This window comes from Salmo salar, chromosome ssa09 (genome assembly GCF_905237065.1).
Source record: "Salmo salar chromosome ssa09, Ssal_v3.1, whole genome shotgun sequence".
In the NCBI taxonomy this organism is placed as follows: domain Eukaryota; kingdom Metazoa; phylum Chordata; class Actinopteri; order Salmoniformes; family Salmonidae; genus Salmo; species Salmo salar.
In genome coordinates this window covers 99,781,927-99,802,937 of record NC_059450.1, presented here as the reverse complement: position 1 = coordinate 99,802,937, position 21,011 = coordinate 99,781,927, and positions in this window count along the sequence as shown.

Here is a 21,011-nt window from a genome sequence, read left to right as displayed (position 1 = left end):
TGCTCTTGAGGATCACCATCATCCTTCTCCACTGACCGTATCAAAGTGTTTAAACATGGGAGGCTGGATGATCAGAGGAGGCATCTGTTGAGGTAGTGGTCCTGATATAGGGTTAGGGTTAGGGTTAGGGTTAGGGTTAAGGTTAGGGTTAGGGTTAAGGTTAAGGTTAGGGTTAGGGTTAGAGTTAGAGATAGGTTTAAGAGGGTTTATGTTTGTGTTGGTGTCAAACCTTGGGTTGCACTGTCCAATTGCACCCCCTACCGGTCCGGAGAAAGTGGGAGGACATGAGAGACTGAGAGCTCCGAGGGGCCATCCACAACAATTCAAAAGTAGGAGGAGGACAATCATCCAAAAACATCCTGGGAGTAAAAGGTTTAACCTTAAACCAAATTTCATATAAAATCACATTAAAACATGCATACCAGATCAATTAGATAACTAAAAAAGAATTTGAATAAATAATCAGGTAAATAAGATGAAGGGATCGCATGTCATGTTAAAATGTATAATATATTAAAATTCAGCACCAAATACAAAAAAAAGACACCACCAGGTTCAGCAATCAAATGCTTCTTTTTTATTATTTTAACCTCCTCCTCGTTCCAGTGGCCCCTCCAGCCCTCTTAATTAGGTCTCCACCCCCTCCCACTATTAGTGTTTTCTATTATTCCTTAATATTCATACCCAGTGGAGCCAAAGTATTAAGTTTTGAAATCCACCTGGATTCGGCCGCTTTCCTCTGGCCTGTGGTCCAGTTGGATTTCATCTCCAGACCGGTAATACGGAGGGAGGTGGTTGGGTGGGTTTGAAAATGTTGGACCAGGTGTGTTTGTAATATGTTTTTTCCAATTGTGTAGAGGTGCTGTTTGAGGTGTGTCAAGACTGTGTGACCGGTTTCTCCTATATAAATGTTATGGCATAGTGTGCATGTTATGGCGTAGACAATATTGGTGCTTTGAATGGTCATGAGTTGTGAGATAGGACTGGAGGTTTGTGCATGTGGATTTTGAATGTGTGAAAGTTGTCTATAATACTGTTGTTCAATGGGTAGTTTAGGAGTGGGTTTATTGGAAAATTTTGCAAAAATTAAGAGATCCCTTAAATTGCGGTTTCTGCGGAAAGCTGATATGGGTCTGAATTCCTGAAGTGGGGGAAATGTGCGTTGTGTTTGGGTGAAAGCGACTTTCAGTCTAGAGTGAAGGAGTCTGTTTACGTCAGAGAAGGTGCTGATAATGGGTATAATGTGGGGTTCTGTGTCTGTTGGGAGAATAGGAACAGGGGGTCTGGGAAAGGTCTGAGGGTGGAGGACAGGGATAGGATGGGGGGGATAGGGATACGGACCCAGAATCGGGAAAGGGATAAGGATAGGCGTGGGCTGTTCCCCCAGGTCAGAAGTCAGTACCTGGTCCAGAGTTCTAATGGGAGCGTTATGGAGGTTAAGGTTAGGGTTAAGGTTAAGGTTATAGTTAGGGTTAGGGTTAGGGTTAGGGTTAAGGTTAGGGTTAGGGTTAGAGTTAGGGTTAGGGTTAGGGTTAGAGGAGGCATCTGTTGAGGTAGTGGTCCTGATATAGAGTTAGAGTTAGAGTTAGGGTTAGAGTTAGGGTTAGGGTTAGAGTTAGGGTTAGGGTTAGAGTTAGAGGAGGCATCTGTTGAGCTAGTGGTCCAGATTTAGGGTTAGGGTTAGAGTTAGGGTTAGGGTTAGAGTTAGGGTTAGGGTTAGATTTAGGGTTAGGGTTAGAGGAGGCATCTGTTGAGCTAGTGGTCCTGATATAGATAGATGACATAACCCTAACCCTAACCCTCTGGATATGTTACAAATGACACCCTATTCCCGATATAGTGCACTACTTTAGACCAGGTTCCGTAGGGTTATTTATAGCCCATAGGGCTCTGGTTAAAAGTAGTGCACTATATAGGGAATAGGGTGCCATTCAAGCCTCAGACTATATGTTATATTCAGTGATGTTATTGTGTACAGTATACATTATCAAACAGTGTTCATTCCCAGGGCCCACGTCAGGAAGCAGAGAAATAGACACCTATTTAACACTGCCTCCCTGTTCGTTCCCCCCAGTCCACGTCAGGAAGCAGAGAAATAGACACTTATTTAATACTGCCTCCCTGTTCGTTCCCAGGGCCCAGCCCACGTCAGGAAGCAGAGAAATAGACACCTATTTAACACGGCCTCCCTGTTTGTTCCCAGGGCCCAGTCCACGTCAGGAAGCAGAGAAATAGACACCTATTTAACACTGCCTCCCTGTTCGTTCCTCCCAGCCCACGTCAGGAAGCAGAGAAATAGACACCTATTTAACACCACCTTTCACAGGTTGCTGCTCTTTTTAGACATCTGAAAGATCCATCTGGAATAAATACCTGTGAAATTGTTTTCAATGGAGTGTTTTATACACATTCCTTGTTTGTCTCCTCCTTAACCACAATCTTTGTACAGATATATTGTTAGATTTGTCTGTCCTCTAATCCTATTCTCAACCGTTAGATATTAACCTAACCACAGATACATTCTATTATCAGATTTCTCTCCCTAACCCTAATCCTAATCTCATCCGTGAGATATTAACCAAACCACAGATACATTGTATTATCAGATTTCTTGCTCCCTAACCCTAATCCTAATCTCAACCATTAGATATTAACCTAGCCACAGATACATTCTATTATCAGATTTCTCTCTCCCTAACCCTAATCCTAATCTCATCCATTAGATGTTAACCTAACCACAGATCTAGGACCAGTAAACCTGCTCTAATCCAAGATGTAACCATGAGATACTGACCTAACCACAGGTCTTGGATCAGCGTTCTCTGTCCCTAATCCTTACCTTAACCATTATGGCATTTCAAACAGATTTGAACGTAGATCAGTAGGGGAGGCAGGTAACCTAGTGGTTAGAGAGTTGGGCCAGTAACTGAAAGGTTGCAAGATCGAATCCCCGAGCCGACAAGGTGAAAATCTCTCATTCTGACCCTGAACAAGGCAACCCATTGTTCCTAGGTCGTCATTGTAAATAAGAGTTTGTTCTTAACTGACTTTCCTAGTTAAATAAAGGATAAAAAATATAAAAGCTCAGTGGTAATTAGATGTTTATTCATAAAACTAGTCATTTTGGGATTGCCCCATTCCTGTCCTCCCACTGTGTGATCAATCCTCTTCTCTTATTGGTTAATTGGCTATCAATTAGTGTCTAGGAGCAGTGCTTAGCAACCCAGAGGTGTTCTATTATGATGTATCTATCAGGGTCCGCAGGGCCCACTCAGGCCCTCACCATTACACTGTGCGTGTGTGTGTGTGTGTGTGTGTGTGTGTGTGTGCATATGGGGGGTGGATGTGTGTGTGTGTGTGTGTGTGTGTGTGTGTGTGTGTGTGTGTGTGTGTGTGTGTGTGTGTGTGTGTGTGTGTGTGTGTGTGTGTGTGTGTATGTTTTTGTCTGGTTGTCTGGTTGCCAGCTCAACCTTGAAGAGAAATCCAGTTTTATTATCACGATCATCCAATTAGCTGAGAGTATCTATTTGTCCTGTATAACAGACTAAACTCCTTGACTAAATAGACCACACTGTCGAGCTCTGATCACTCTGTCTCGTCCCTACTGTATTACTCATGGTGTGTGTGTGTGTGTGTGTGTGTGTGTGTGTGTGTGTGTGTGTGTGTGTGTGTGTGTGTGTGTGTGTGTGTGTGTGTGTGTGTGTGTGTGTGTGTGTGTGTGTGTGTGTGTGTGTGTGTGTGTGTGTGTGTGTGTGTGTGTGTGTCTGGCTGGCTGGCACACAGACAGGCCTAGGGATTTGTGTTGTTGACAAGATGAGAAAGAGATGTGCATCCCAAATGGCATCCTATTGTGAAATAAAGTGCACTGCTTTTGACCGGGGCTCATTGGGACACAGGCAGAGACACACTGACCTTTCCTCATTATGGTTCTGTGTCCAGGCTCCGTCAGGCTGCATGATGCTCCAGGCTAGCAATTCAACTAAGTCAACACACAGCTTCTCCTTCTCTCCTCGCTGCATTTTAGCACACACACACACACACACACACACACACACACACACACACACACACACACACACACACACACACACACACACACACACACACACACACACACACACACACACAAACGGCTGGTGTGAGCGACTGTGCTCCTGTGGTGTGTGTGTGTGTGGAACATGTGTTTGTTTTAGAATTCAGTATTGATACGACATTATTACCCCAACCCTTACCTTTTGAGTTGCTCTGTTTGCTTTTCAGGGTTTCTATTAATGAACCACATCACCTTATAATATCACACTAAACAGATAAAACACCTTATAATATGACATTAAAGATATAAAACACCTTATAATATCACACTAAAGAGATAAACCAATTATAATATCACACTAAACAGATAAACCAATTATAATATCACACTAAACAGATAAACCAACTTATAATATGAAACTTAACCAGGGGTCTCCAACCTTTTCTAGAATGAGAACTATAAAACATGTTGTGAGCTAAAATTTGTATTTTTTTCTATCTTTCAAATAGACACATTCTGCAACTCTCCCCTGCAGCTCTTCCCAGGGGCCTTGTCAATACATAATGCTTCATAGAAATCTCAAAGGAAAGGGCCCTATAAAATCTGTGATCCCCCCCCTAAATTATGTTTTATCAGTTTTATTTTTGCTGGTTTTAGATTTTGCTTTATTTTTCACTCTCAAAATTACAAATTGTTTGTAGAGAAACAACGAAAATAGATGTTCTGAGTCCATGGCTATGCTTAAATCAAATCAGAAGACAATTTTTTTTCAGGTCTGGAAGTAAACGAATACATTTACGTTTTTGGGTGTAATTCCCCTTTAATTGTGCATCTGGCCCTTTAATTGCGCGTCTAGTGTACCGTCTAATGTGCCGGTCGAGTGATGGTTCTGTACTGCGCCGCTCTTTTCATGGCAAAGTTTACAAATAACAAATAATAGATATAAATGATATACTTCCTCGTGATATACTTTGCCTACTTTTCAGTTAACATTTATTTGAGAAGGTTTTGGGGAAAGTATTTCTGTCAACCCACTAGAAGGTTATCACATCTACTGTCTTCACACAGAGCGATAAAAAAACACGTACCACATAGACAGACAGGGACAATATCGCTGTAAATTAATTGGCAGATATTGTGTTTGTTTTGGCTTTTAAAGCCAATAGAGGCTAACCAGGGGAGAGATTATGTTAAAGTTGCCTTGATAAGATAGCAGCTGGGAACTTGCGGTGTCAGATTACTTGTGAGATTTGTTTATGACACTTTGCAGTGAAACACGTGAAACTTGCACTTTCAGAATAGTTTGGCGAGCTACTCGTCCCTCATCCTGTTCCTCGTTCTGTTCCTCGTCTTTGTCCTGTTCCTTGTCCTTACCTTTCAATTCTCCTCATCTAGGGATATCTATATTGTATTTACATATCTGCACAATCTCATGTAAATAAACCATATGTGAATCATCTGTGACATGTACTAATCTACCAGAATATCTTGTTGCCCCTGTATATTAGTATGGGCAGTTACAGACCACAGAAACAAGGAAACAAAACAACCCTGATCTGGATGCTCTCTCTGATGTTGTTCTCCAACACAAAGGGGGCCTTCCAAATGGCATCCTACTCCCTATCCAGTGCACTACTTTTGACCAGAGCCTAGGAAATGGGGTGCCATTTGGAACACATACAAAGCCTTTAGTGGTGAAATGGGCTCTGAACTGAACATTACGGATTTACAGCTTAAAGCAAAGCAGCAGCTCTCCTTGGCAAGGCCAGGAGGAGAGGAGACAGAGTGTGTGTATATGTGTCAGTGTGTGCATATGCGTGTGTGCATGGTGTGTGTGTGTGTGTGTGTGTGTGTGTGTGTGTGTGTGTGCGCGTGTGTGTGCGTCACATGGAGCACAGGCAGAGCCCAGGTAGGGCTCGCTGGAACACATTCAGCTCCTTTTCCGTCAGAATGAATCATGTCAACAGAGCCAGCATGGGGACTAGCTAGATGTTCCTGTACTTTACAGTATGCTTCATCATTCCCCTGCAGCCCTATGGATTCTAATGTATAGTGACAATGCATTGATGTTGAGTCAAACTAATTGTTGTGTTTTTTTGTAACGTATTCCTACCTCTTATTGTGCTTGTCTCCGACGTTTGAGTTTCAAAGCTGGTGTTTAGAGAACCACAGTGGCACCACTGAGAGCTTTTGACTTGATTTATCAAACATTTCAGGTAATATATTTTGTCTAGAAATGGTTCAGTGCTGTTTTTCAGCAACACCACTCTTCGTCTATTTCTGTTCAAAACTAATCATTCTGAAGAGCAAAACCTTGGCACGTGTATTATCTGATGTTTTGTGACAATATGTAACCAACCGCATCGATTTGATCTCATGTATCAAAATTTGAGAGCAAGAGAGCTCTTCTTTGTCTACACCCAGTCAGCATCGTTCACACCCTCTTAAGACTTAACCCCACCCATCTCTTTAAGGCTCCACATGAGAGGCCATGTGCTAAACAGAGTGAGTAGTAGGTGTAAACAAACAAAGATTTCAGGATTAAAAGTGGTAAAAGGTGTAGCCTACGATAAGGAAAAACTCCAGGTAAAAATACCCTTTATCTAGTCCTTTATCCTAATCTGACGTTGGTGCAGGTCATGTTGTTCTTCACATTACCGTCTCTGGTAAAACACACACTATATCAAATACCATTTTAATGTATTAGTCACATGCACAGGATACAAAAGGTGTAAACATTACAGTGAAATGGTTACTTGCATAGCAGCTATATCAAAAACAGAAAGAGTCCAGATAAAAAATTGTTTGTAAATATTTTATAATTATTAGATGACTCTTAGCCGACACACTTGTCTAAATTGATGGGTCATGTGAAGGAAGTGCTATAACCACCCCACAGCCACATCTAGCTAAGTGGATGGGTCACTACTGTCTAGACATCTACACATGCTCATGAAATACCATAGATGGCTGTAATCACTCCCAGACACACCTGGCTAACTTGACGCGTCATGTAATCATCTGGTGAAGTGAAGTCTTTTTGTTTTAGACATGTAGCTAGCTAGCTAGCTAAACAATGAACCGGCGTAATCCCAACTCATACTACTACCAATACAAACATTGTCAGAGCTGTAGTATGAATGTACAGGTAGCTAAAGCTAATCAACGAAGTTCAATATTAGCTAGGTAACATTGAGGCTATAACTAGCAATGCAAATTGACTTCTGATTCAAATTATATTACTACACAGATCATACACATAACGTTAGCTAGCGAACCAGCAAGCTAACGTTCGCTAGTTAGCTAACAGTACGCTTTAACTTACAATTAAAACGAATTTCTGACGAAATTAGATGCGTATAATATCTGAAAATGTAGCTAGACTCTTACCTGTATTCATGGTTGAACACTTTACGACAGACTGGAACCTCTGTTATGTTTGTAGCTACATCTTGTTGGATGGGTAGCTAGCTGTGTCAAGACACTCTGGTTCACACTGACCGTGGCGTGTGGAGAAAGTATCACCATCACTTTTTCGCCAACTGATCTGTCGATGGCGCCTGCTAAATTCAGGGCATCAATGTTGTTGAGAAAAGTCAGTGTGTCAGACAGGTGTGTTAGGTTCAGATGTCAGGTTGAGACTGAGAGACTGTCAGAGAGGTATTTTAAAACGAGATATCAGGTTGAGGCTGAAAGACTATCAGAGAAGTATTTTAGTGAAACTGAGAGACTATTGTGGTGGGTATATAAAACTGAGGATCTGCTGGAGTCCAAGTCAAACCAAGATTTTTTTTATTTCTGAGCTCAGAGAGAATAACAGAGTTACACAGTGAAGTGTAGACAGTCTGAATTCCGAAGCACATATCTTTATACTTCCTGTTCTTGGGTGTGATCTCAGTTCCCTTTTAATCTATACATGGACACAGGAGCAAGGTGTTTTAAAAAATAATTATTTGTTCACCTTTATTTAACCAGGTAGGCCATTTTATTTACAACTGCGACCTGGCCAAGATAAAGCAAAGCAGTGTGACACAAACAACAACACAGTTACACATGGGATAAACAAACATTCAGTCAATAACACAATAGAAAAATCTATATACAGTGTGTGCAAATGTAGTATGATTAGGGAGGTAAGGCAATAAATAGGCCATAGTGGCGAAATAATTACAATTTAGCAATTAAACACAGACCAGTGAGCTGAGATAAGGCTGGGCTTTACCTAGCAAAGACTTATGGATGACCTGGGGCTAGTGGGTTTGGCAACGAATATGAAGCGAGGGCCAGCCAACGAGAGCATACAGGTCGCAGTGGTGGGTGGTATATGGGGCTTTGGTGACAAAACGGATGGCACTGTGATAGACTGCATCCAATTTTCTGAGTAGAGTGTTGGAGGCTATTTTGTAAATTACATCGCCGAAGTCAAGGATCGGTAGGATAGTCAGTTTTACGAGGGTATGTTTGGCAGCATGAGAGAAGGATGCTTTGTTGTGAAATAGGAAGCCGATTCTAGATTGAATTTTGGATTGGAGATGCTTAATGTGAGTCTGGAAGGAGAGTTTACAGTCTAACCAGACACCTTGGTATTTATAGTTGTCCACATATTCTAAGTCAGAACCGTCCAGAGTAGTGATGCTAGATGGGCGGGCGGGTGCAGGCAGCGATTCGTTGAAGAGCATGCATTTAGTTTTACTTGCATTTAAGAGCAGTTGGAGGCCACGGAAGGAGAGTTGTATGGCATTGAAGCTCGTCTTGAGGTTTGTTAATTAAGTCTAGGCATCCCGCTAGCAGGACAACTTCCGGTGAAACTGGAGGGAGCACATTTCAAATAAATAATCATAAAAATTATGGATATTAAACATTTAGGTACATACAATTGTCTTATCTAAGATGGCGTAGCAGTCAGACGTCTTTGTCTTTGTCTTTGTCCTGCCGTGTCCCTTGTATATATCTTTTTACATCTTTTTCTTCGCATGTCTTTAAAAAATATTTTCCTTAACTTCAACTTCTAAATACTCTCCTGCAACCCGCCTCACCCAATGTGGCGTGGATCTGTTTTTTTTCTAAAGTATTTCTATTTACTTCGGATCTGGAACCCCTCAACTGAAGCTAGCCAGCTAACTACCCTCCAGCTATCAATCAGCAAACCATTGCTAGCGGTCATCAGCTAACCTTTCGGAAAGCTCTCGCCAGTTCGAACAACGTGACTCAAACCAGAGCATAACGGACCTATTGTTATTATTTTTTTTTTCCCCATATCCCCGGATTCCTACCGCAAACTCTGAACATTTTCATCTGGATCTTCGCAACTAGCTAACCGCAATCCCGGGTGACTACTCCTGGCTAGCGTTTCCATTCCGCAGCAAGCACCAATTAGCCTGAAGCTAGCCCGACCAGGGCTCCTGTGCAACCACCGAAGCCCACACCTGGGCTACAATATCTGGACCCCTTCTACTGCCGGTACGGGGTACGGAACCCCGCTGATCCTCTACGACTGGAATACCGACATAATCTGCCCGAGGATTCCAATAGGCCCCTCAGGCGCGACGTCCGCTGAAGGCCCATTCTGCTAACCGGCCTACTAGCTACCTAGAGCTACTTGGAACCCTACTAATTCCACAACTGGTCTATCGACATCACCGCACGAAGAGGCAAAAACAGACTTACCCCTATCGCGACGTCCCCAAAAGGCTAACTTGCTAGCACCGGTCTGTTAACTGCTAGCTTGCTTGCCCCGGTCTGCTAACTGCTAGCTTGCCTGCCCTGGTCTGCTAACTGCTAGCTTGTTTAGCCCCAGCCTACTAACTGTTAGCATCGGCCTGCTAACTGTCTGAATTGCCGTGTCCCCCGCATGTCAAAAATGTTATAAATTGATTTGCATTTTAATGAGGGAAATAAGTATTTGACCCCTCTGCAAAACATGACTTAGTACATGGTGGCAAAACCTTTGTTGGGAGACGGCTCTGACTTAGAATACGTGGACAACTACAAATACTTGGGTGTCTGGTTAGACTGTAAACTCTCCTTCTCGACTCACATAAAGCATCTCCAATCCAAAATTAAATCTAGAATCGGCTTCCTATATCGCAACAAAGCATCCTTCACTCATGCTGCCAAACATACCCTCGTAAAACTGACCATCCTACCGATCCTCCACTTCGGTGATGTTATCTATAAAATAGCCTCCAACACTCTACTCAACAAACTGGATGCAGTCTATCACAATGCCATCCTTTTTGTCACCAAAGCCCCATACACTACCCACCATTGCGACCTGTACGCTCTCGTTGGTTGGCCCTCGCTTCATACTCGTCGCCAAACCCACTGGCTACAGGTTATCTACAAGTCTCTGCTAGGTAAAGCCCCGCCTTATCTCAGCTCACTGGTCACCATAGCAGCACCCACTCGTAGCACGCGCTCCAGCAGGTATATCTCACTGGTCACCCCCAAAGCCAATTCCTCCTTTGGTCGTCTTTCCTTCCAGTTCTCTGCTGCCAATGACTGGAACGAACTGCAAAAATCTCTGAAGCTGGAGACTTATATCTCCCTCACTAGCTTTAAGCATCAGCTGTCAGAGCAGCTTACCGATCACTGCACCTGTACATAGCCCATCTGTAAACAGCCCATCTATCTACCTACCTCATCCCCATACTGTATTTATTTATTTATCTTGCTCCTTTGCACCCCAGTATCTCTACTTGCACATTCATCTTCTGCACATCTACCATTCCAGTGTTTAATTGCTATATTGTAATTACTTCGCCACCATGGCCTATTTATTGCCTTAACTTACCTCATTTGCACTCACTGTATATATACTTTTTGTTTTATTTTGTTCTACTGTATTATTGACTGTATGTTTTGTTTATTCCATATTTAACTCTGTGTTGTTTTATGTGTCAAATTGCTATGCTTTATCTGGGCCAGGTCGCAGTTGTAAATGATAACTTGTTCTCAACTAGCCTACCTGGTTAAATAAAGGTGAAATAAAAAATAAATAAATAAAATTATATCGGTTGAAACCTTAAATTCTTGTTAATCTAACTGGACTGTCCAATTTACAGTAGGCTTTACAGCGAATGCATGCCATGCGATTGTTTTGAGGATGGCACCCCACATCAAAATATTTTTCCACCGGCACAGGTTTCACAAATTCAAAAATAGCGATTAAATATTCACTTACTTTTTGAAAATCTTCCTCTGATTTGTCATCCAAAGGGTTCCAGCTATAACATGTAGTGTCGTTTTGTTAGATAAAATCCTTCTTTATTTCCCAAAATGTCTGTTTAGTTGGTGCCATCAATTTGAGTAATCCATTCGTTCAACATGCCAAGATAGGATTCCGAAAATCTACCCCTAAACTTTGTTTCAACAAGTCAAAATAAGTTTATATTAAATCCTCAGATACCCTAAGAAGTATGTTCAATAGGAAAATGATATTAGCAGGTGCGTGTCCTCTTCATCATGCGCGCATTCACGAATTTCCAAGTCTGTGTCCCTATAGTAAAACTCATTATTCTTACTCGTTTTGGAAGAAACAAGCCTGAAACCTTGAATAAAGACTACTGACACCCAGTGTAAGCTATAGGAATTGCATACTGGGAGATAGATTTAATTATTTCCATATACGTTCCATTGTAGGAGCATGGGCTCTCAAAAACAATATAATTTCCGGTTGGTTTTTCTTTGGATTTTCTCCTACCATATCTAATGTGTTATAGTCTCATACATTATTTTAACATTTATACAAACTTCAAAGTGTCTTCTTTCCAATGGTATCGATAATATGCGTATCCTGGCTTCAGGGCCTGAGCAACAGGCAGTTTACTTTGGGCACGTCAGTCAGGGGGAAATTGTGAAAAAAGGACCCTAGCCTGAAGAAGTTTTAACACAGTGTCCAAAGAAGGGCCAGAAGTATACAGAATGGTGTCGTCTGCTTAGAGGTGGATCAGAGAATCACCAGCAGCATTAGCGACATCATTGATTTATACAGAGAAAAGAGTCAGCTTGAGAATTGAACCCTGTGGCACCCCCATAGAGATTGCCAGAGGTCCGGACAACAGGCCCTCCGATTTGACACACTGAACTCTATCTGAGAAGTAGTTGGTGAACCAGGCGAGGCAGTCATTTGAGAAACCAAGGCTGTTGAGTCTCCCGATAAGAATGCAGTGATTGACAGAGTCGAAAGCCTTGGCCAGGTCGATGAAGATGGCTGCACAGTATTGCAACACAGGATTATACTCCCAAGAACAGGAGATTGTAATGGAGTCAGTTTCACACAGTTTCAAAAGGTTAGTCACATACTCAGTTATGGGGACACATACAATTACAATTTTCCATTACACTTCCTCCCTTTTGTTAATGCCTTAACAATTATGTAATACATTTTAAATGTAGCAAAGCTTCTAAAGGCACAATATCCTCAAGTCCACCAATTATTCCTTGTAAGTCTCATCCGTTTTAAACCTTCAACCCTTTACCCATCATATACAGTTCTAACTTGCCAGTTTCTACTAGCGATTAGACACACTTTTATTACAATCATTTATAGAAAGGATTCTTCTTCAAGAGCTGAAAGGTGAGGGGTCGGAGCCCAATTGGGCGCTGGCTAAAGGTCAGGCCAGGCATCACTGTCTTCAGCAGTAAAGGGTAGCTCAGGTAATCCTTCACAACATTTAACATTACATTTGGCCTTGAATTTGTTAGCAGTTTTAAGCACAAATTACAGCAAAACTTCAACATGAGGATGAGCTGCAAAATCAGTACATTTGGCTAAGACAACTTCTAAAAACACAGTTACATTATCCATCCTCCAAACCCAGTCGTCCATTCTTGCCACCAACTACCGGACTGGGGAGTAAATTCGACACATTAACTTATTTTCTAATTCTGCTATCTGTTGTGTAATTGAGGAAATATTCCTAGAGATATCTGTGATGTCAGTGCAACATTACCAGCCGCTAGGAGAGTAGTCAAGTGCTCCACGGTTTTTGGAGGGTCATCATTCTAGTAGCGGCTAGTTCACCAGATAGTTCTTCCAAACCAAGCAGCAGGAAGGTTTGCCAAAGTCTCAACAGCATCAGAGATATCAGAAATTTGGATCCAGGGCCACACATAACCCCATAAGATGGGATAACCGTCCCTAGGGCTTTGTTCCAGGCATTTGTACTAGTTGTGGGCAGTGATCTCTTTGGTTGGGTCATGGGGTGCATTGGTTTGGCCTTCATGGCAGGTAAAACCTTTGCCAGAGCACGTAAACCGTGTTTTGGTCCCCCAGGTAAATGGGGTAATAAGTATGATCCCCCAGGTAAATAGGGTAATAAGTATGATCCCCCAGGTAAATGGGGTAAGCAGTATGATCCCTCAGGTAAATAGGGGTAAGCAGTATGATCCCCCATGTAAATAGGGGTAAGCAGTATGATCCCCCAGGTAAATAGGGGTAAGCAGTATGGTCCCCAAGGTAAATAGGGGTAAGCAGTATGAACCCCCAGGTAAATAGGGGTAAGCAGTATGGTCCCCCAGGTAAATAGGGGTAAGTAGTATGGTCCCCCAGGTAAATAAGGGTAAGCAGTATGGTCCCCCAGGTAAATAGGGGTAAGCAGTATGGTCCCCCAGGTAAACAAGGGTAAGCAGTATGGTCCCCCAGGTAAATAGGGGTAAGCAGTATGGTCCCCCAGGTAAACAGGGGTAAGCAGTATGGTCCCCCAGGTAAACAGGGGTAAGCAGTATGGTCCCCCAGGTAAATAGGGGTAAGCAGTATGGTCCCCCAGGTAAATAGGGGTAAGCAGTATGATCCCCCAGGTAAATAGGGTAAACAGTATGGTCCCCCAGGTAAATAGAGGTACGCAGTATGGTCCCCCAGGTAAATAGGGGTAAGCAGTATGGTCCCCCAGGTAAATAGGGGTAAGCAGTATGATCCCCAGGTAAATAGGGGTAAGCAGAATGATCCCTCAGGTAAATAGGTGTAAGCAGTATGGTCCCCCAGGTAAATAGGGGTAAGCAGTATGGTCCCCCAGGTAAATAGGGGTAAGCAGTATGATCCCCGAGGTTAATAGGGGTAAGCAGTATGCTCCCCCAGGTAAATAGGGGTAAGCAGTATGGTCCCCACAGGTAAATAGGGGTAAGCAGTATGGTCCCCCAGGTAAATAGGGGAACGCAGTATGATCCCCAGGTAAATAGGGGTAAGCAGTATGATGCCTCAGGTAAATAGGTCTAAGCAGTATGGTCCCCCAGGTAAATAGCGGTAGGCAGTATGATCCCCCAGGTGAATAGGGGTAAGCAGTATGATCCCCCAGGTAAATAGGGGTAAGCAGTATGATCCCCCAGGTAAATAGGGGTAAGCAGTATGATCCCCCAGGTAAATAGGGGTAAGCAGTATGGTCCCCAAGGTAAACAGGGGTAAGCAGTATGGTCCCCCAGGTAAATAAGGGTAAGCAGTATGATCCCCAGGTAAATAGGGGTAAGCAGTATGATCCCCCAGGTAAATAGGGGTAAGCAGTATGATCCCAGGTAAATAGGGGTAAGCATAATGGTCCCCCAGGTAAATAGGGGTAAGCAGTATGGTCCCCCAGGTAAATAGGGGTCAGCAGTATGATCCCCAGGTAAATAGGGGTAAGCAGTATGATCCCCCAACTAAATAGGGGTAAGCAGTATGGTCCCCCAGGTAAATAGGGGTAAGCAGTATGATCCCCCAGGTAAGTAGGGGTAAGCAGTATGGCCCCCCAGGTAAATAGGGGTAAGCAGTATGGTCCCCCAGGTAAATAGGGGTAAGCAGTATGGTCCCCCAGGTAAATAGGGGTAAGCAGTTTGGTCCCCCAGGTAATATAACATGTTTGGAGTTGTGGTAGCTATGGTATTTGTACAGCTCTCAGTGATAGACATTGGCCTTATAAACAGTGGTGGGATAGGCATTGGCCTTATAAACAGTGTGGGGGGATAGGCATTGACCTTATAAACAGTGTGGGGGGATAGGCATTGACGTTATAAACAGTGTGGGGGGATAGGCATTGACCTTATAAACAGTGTGGGGGGGATAGGCATTGGCCTTATAAACAGTCTGGGGGGATAGGCATTGGCCTTATAAACAGTGTGGGGGGGATAGGCATTGGCCTTATAAACAGTGTGGGGGATAGGCATTGGCCTTATAAACAGTGTGGGGGGATAGGCATTGGCCTTATAAACAGTGTGGGGGGATAGGCATTGGTCTTATAAACAGTGTGGGGGGATAGGCATTGGCCTTATAAACAGTGTGGGGGGGATAGACATTGGCCTTATAAACAGCGTGGGGGGATAGGCATTGGCCTTATAAACAGTGTGGGGGGATAGACATTGGCCTTATAAACAGTGTGGGGGGGATAGGCATTGGCCTTATAAACAGTGTGGGGGGATAGGCATTGACCTTATAAACAGTGTGGGGGGATAGGCATTGGCCTTATAAACAGTGTGGGGGGATAGGCATTGGCCTTATTAACAGTGTGGGGGGATAGGCATTGGCCTTATAAACAGTGTGGGGGGATAGACATTGGCCTTATAAACAGTGTAGGGGTGTAGACATTGACCTTATAAACAGTGTGGGGGGATAGACATTGACCTTATAAACAGTGTGGGGGGATAGACATTGGCCTTATAAACAGTGTGGGGGTGTAGACATTGACCTTATAAACAGTGTGGGGGGATAGGCATTGGCCTTATAAACAGTGTGGGGGGATAGACATTGGCCTTATAAACAGTGTGGGGGTGTAGACATTGACCTTATAAACAGTGTGGGGGTGAAGACATTGACCTTATAAACAGTGTGGGGAACAATTGTTGAATGAAACATCTTGCAAGTTTTACAGTCAGTAAGTCTTATTGCCATCAGGTGAAAAAAAACCCTTGACACAGATTTAGGTGTCATTCCACAACCACGATGTCGTTGTCCAGTAGTTCAGGGTAGGGTCATGGGGATCTGATGGCGAATGGTTAACATGTTCAATTCCACTCAACAACACCATCTCACTTCTGACACCTGTTTCACCGGCGCGTTGTCCGTCTTCATCAGCATTCTTATAAATATTTAATTGGGCGACAAACCAGTAGAACGATGGGCTCTACCTATCATATACGTCAAAAACCAGTGGGACGACGTTAACCTCATGGGAGAGAAGTCTCCTCCAACATTTTCCGAAGCTTTTGCTCAGCCATAACTTTGCATAGTCTTATTTTTACACGGTCTGATTGGTGCGTTCTACCGCACCCCCGCTGGCCGGATGATATGAACAGTGAAGTGCGCAAGTCAATACCTAGACCCTCAGATAAACTCTTAATTACATTATTTACAAAATGTGAGCCATTGTCGCTTGAAAGTTTTGTCTGAATCCGCCAGCTGCGAACAATTTCTCTAATTAGTGCCTTAGCTACTGTAGATGATGATGCATGCCTGCATTGGAAAACATTCTATCCATTTAGAAAACAAGTCCACTCTTAGCAGACAATACTTGTACCCCTGACAGGGAGAGAGTTCATTAAAATTCATCATCAAGTGACTGAAAAACATCTCAGTTGTGAGGTGAGCTGATATAAGCACGGGTACAACTCTTCCAACATTATGGGCTGCACAAATAGAACATCGTTTACACAAATGTTCAGCTAAATGAGTAAACCCATAATGTATGCCAATGTCTATTAACATATATACACCACCCCCCCTCTTTTGACACATGGTCCAAACCATGTGACAATTTCGCAAAGTAGGGAAAATCCACTGGAGGGAGTACAGGGTGGCCCGTAGGCCCTAGCCAGACGCCATAAGAGGGGGTCACGCGTGCACGTACACTGCCAACGTTTCTTTTCCACTGCGTCAGCCCCCTGTCATAGTAGAGATACATCATTTAAAGGAACGAGAGGTGACAGGGTCAATCCATGCCATCACAAGGAGAGGGGAGGTAGGGGAGTCCACAAGAGCATTTCCTATGGAAACAGGATCAATGGGTTTAGTATGAGCCTCACATTTACAAATTGCAAGTGTGGAGGGCAGGAGTACTTCTTCAAACAGTTATTTAACCTTGTTATGGTGTGCTATTGGTTTACCAGCTGGAGGTGAGGAAACCAGAGGGTTACAAAAAATGTGACATACACCAAAAGCACACTGAGAGTCAGTATACATTGTGAGGGACTTTCCCTATCCCAACACACAGGCACGTGTGAGAGCAAACAGCTCAACTGGCTGTGCAGAGAAATGGCAGGGCAGTCTGGCTGCCTCCTCAATACTGTGGGGCTGTACGCTTTTCTGTGTTGACGAGTAAGGTTGCAGGGTTCAAAACAGTACATTGTTTCAGAGTAACATGAGACATTTTAAGTAAAACATTCTTCCATTGTAGTAGCCGTGAAGGGGGTGGTGAGATGTCCTGTCCTTGCCTGTGAGATTTGAAGGGTTGAAGACAGAATGAGGCACATGAATGGTTAACCTCTTACATCTAGACGTTCCGCTAGCGGAACACCTGCTCGAATATCCAATGATAGGCGTGGCGCGAATTACAAATTCCTCAAAAATACAAAAACTTCCATTTTTCAAACATATGACTATTTCACAGCATTTTAAAGATAAGACTCTCCTTTATCTAACCACACTGTCCGATTTCAAAAAGGCTTTACAACGAAAGCAAAACATTAGATTATGTCAGCAGAGTACCAAGCCAGAAATAATCAGACACCAATTTTTCAAGCTAGCATATAATGTCACAAAAACCCAGAAGACAGCTAAATGCAGCACTAACCTTTGATGATCTTCATCAGATGACAACCCTAGGACATTATGTTATACAATACATGCATGTTTTGTTCAATCAAGTTCATATTTATATCAAAAACCAGCTTTTTACATTAGCATGTGACGTTCAGAACTAGCATACCCCCCGCAAACTTCCGGCGAATTCACAAAGAATTTACTAAATTACTCACGATAAACGTTCACAAAAAGCATAACAATTATTTTAAGAATTATAGATAGAGAACTCCTCTATGCACTCGATATGTCAGATTTTAAAATAGCTTTTTGGTGAAAGCACATTTTGCAATATTCTAAGTACATAGCCCAGGCATCACGGGCTAGCTATTTAGACACCCGGCAAGTTTAGCACTCACCAATATCAGGATTACTATTATAAAAGTTTGATTACCTTTTGTTGTCTTCGTCAGAATGCACTCCCAGGACTGCTACTTCAATAACAAATGTTGGTTTGGTCCAAAATAATCCATCGTTATATCCGAATAGCAGCGTTTTGTTCGTGTGTCCCAGACACTATCTGAAATGGTAAATCACGTATGGCGCGACCCATACTGCTTACCCCTATTTACCTGGGGGACCATACTGCTCACAGACACCATTCAAACAGTTTTAGAAACTTTAGGGTGTTTTCTATCCATATGTAATAAGTACATGCATATTCTAGTTACTGGGTAGGAGTGGTAACCAGATTAAATCGGGTATTTTTTTTATCCAGCCGTGAAAATACTGCCCCCTAGCCATAACAGGTTAAGGGCCGCAGAGCTACAATGTCAACACAGGCCAACACTGCCCGTCCGTTGCTGCCGCCACAGAGCGGAGGCAAGGGAGCAGTGCACGCTCAATGCTATCGAAATGTTTAGAGTAGAAACCAACAGGTCTCATCTTGCCGCCCACAGTTTGTGTCAGTACTGATGACACAAACCCATTCTTTTCTGAAAACGAACAAATGGAAAAGGTTTCGCGTGATCAGGTAACCCCAAACATGGTGACGACAAGTGGGCCTGTTTAAGCCAAAATTAGCGTTTCTTCATCATCTTAAGTCCACTCAATCGGATCTCTCATGGCCATGGGTTTCAAATGAATGAGATCAGAGAGAGCTTGGACAATTTCAGCATAATCAATTAACCAAACTCTACAATAACCAGCATTGCCAACAGTGACAACATATTTTCCTTGGTGAATGGTTAACCTGTTATGGCTAGGGGGCAGTATTTTCACGGCTGGATAAAAAACGTACCCGATTTAATCTGGTTACCACTCCTACCCAGTAACTAGAATATGCATATACTTATTACATATGGATAGAAAACACCCTAAAGTTTCTAAAACTGTTTGCATGGTGTCTGTGAGTATAACAGAACTCATGTGGCAGGCAAAAACCTGACAAGGTTTCATGCAGGAAGTGGCCTGTCTGACAAGGTGTCGTTCTTCTTGTCTCTGTTTATTGAAGAGTGAGGATCTTAGCTGTCCCGTGACACTTCCTACGGCTGCCATAGGGTCTCAGAAGGCGGTAAAAAGCTGAATCGTGGCTTTGCATGCTCTGGCTGAAAAAAAGTAGCGCGTTTGGGTAGTGGCTGGTTACAGTACTGTGAGACTCAGGCTCGTGCCCGCGTCGACCGAAAGCTTTGTTTACTTTCCTCTGTTTAGCTAAAAGGAGATTCCCGGTCGGAATATTATCGCTTTTTTTCGAGAAAAATGGCATAAAAATGGATTTTAAACAGCGGTTGACATGCTTCGAAGTACGGTAATGGAATATTTAGATTTTTTTTGTCACGAATAGCGCCATGCGCACGACCCTGATTTACCATTTCACATAGTGTCTGGGACGCACGAACAAAACGCCGCTATTCGGATATAACGATGGATTATTTTGGACCAAACCAACATTTGTTATTGAAGTAGCAGTCCTGGGAGTGCATTCTGACGAAGACAACAAAAGGTAATCAATCTTTTATAATAGTAAATCTGATATGGGTGAGTACTAAACTTGCCGGGTGTCTAAATAGCTAGCCCGTGATGCCTGGGCTATGTACTTAGAATATTGCAAAATGTACTTTCACCAAAAAGCTATTTTAAAATCGGACATATCGAGTGCATAGAGGAGTTCTGTATCTATAATTCTTAAAATAATTGTTATGCTTTTTGTGAACGTTTATCGTGAGTAATTTAGTAAATTCACCGGCAGTGTTCGGTGGGAATGCTAGTCACATGCTAGTCACATGCTAATGTAAAAAGCTGGTTTTTGATATAAATATGAACTTGATTGAACAAAACATGCATGTATTGTATAACATAATCTCCTAGGGTTGTCATCTGATGAAGATCATCAAAGGTTAGTGCTGCATTTAGCTGTCTTCTGGGTTTTTGTGACATTATATGCTAGCTTGAAAAATGGGTGTCTGATTATTTCTGGCTTGGTACTCTGCTGACATAATCTAATGTTTTGCTTTCGTTGTAAAGCCTTTTTGAAATCGGACAGTGTGGTTAGATAAAGGAGAGTCTTATCTTTAAAATGCTGTGAAATAGTCATATGTTTGAAAAATGGAAGTTTTTGTATTTTTGAGGAATTTGTAATTCGCGCCACGCCTATCATTGGATATTGGAGCAGGTGTTCCGCTAGCGGAACGTCTAGATGTAAGAGGTTAAGGAACTTGTAAAATAGCTTTAACCCTGTATGTAGCCAAACTCTTACCTCCCTGGTGTTAATCTCATTACCCAAATATTTCACTGTCTGTTGGACACATTGTAACAGAGTTTTTGAGGCCTTGCGGCCATTGTCAGCTAGATAATTTAGCAGTGCAATTGTATCAATTTCACATGACTCTCTGTCAGGGGAGCAAAGAAGGAGGTTGGCAATGTACTGAACAAGAGTGCACCCTTTAGGGGGGCCACAAATGACAGCAAGTTGACGCTCAATTCATCCGCAAAAGTTGCGGGGCTCTCAACGTAACCTTGGGGCAGAACCGCCCACTGATAGCGCTGTCCTTAAAAAGAAAACGCAAACCAGAAACTGAGAATCTGGGTGCACAGGAATGCAAAAAAAAAGTAATTAGCCAAATCAACAACTGTAAAACCAATTTTGAATCTGGCAGAAGAAAGCATAGTGACTGGGCTTGGCACAACTGGGGCCGTGGTGTACATGGCATCATTAACAGCTCTAAGATCTTGTACCATTCTCCATTCACCAGATGATTTTCTAACAGGTAAAATTGG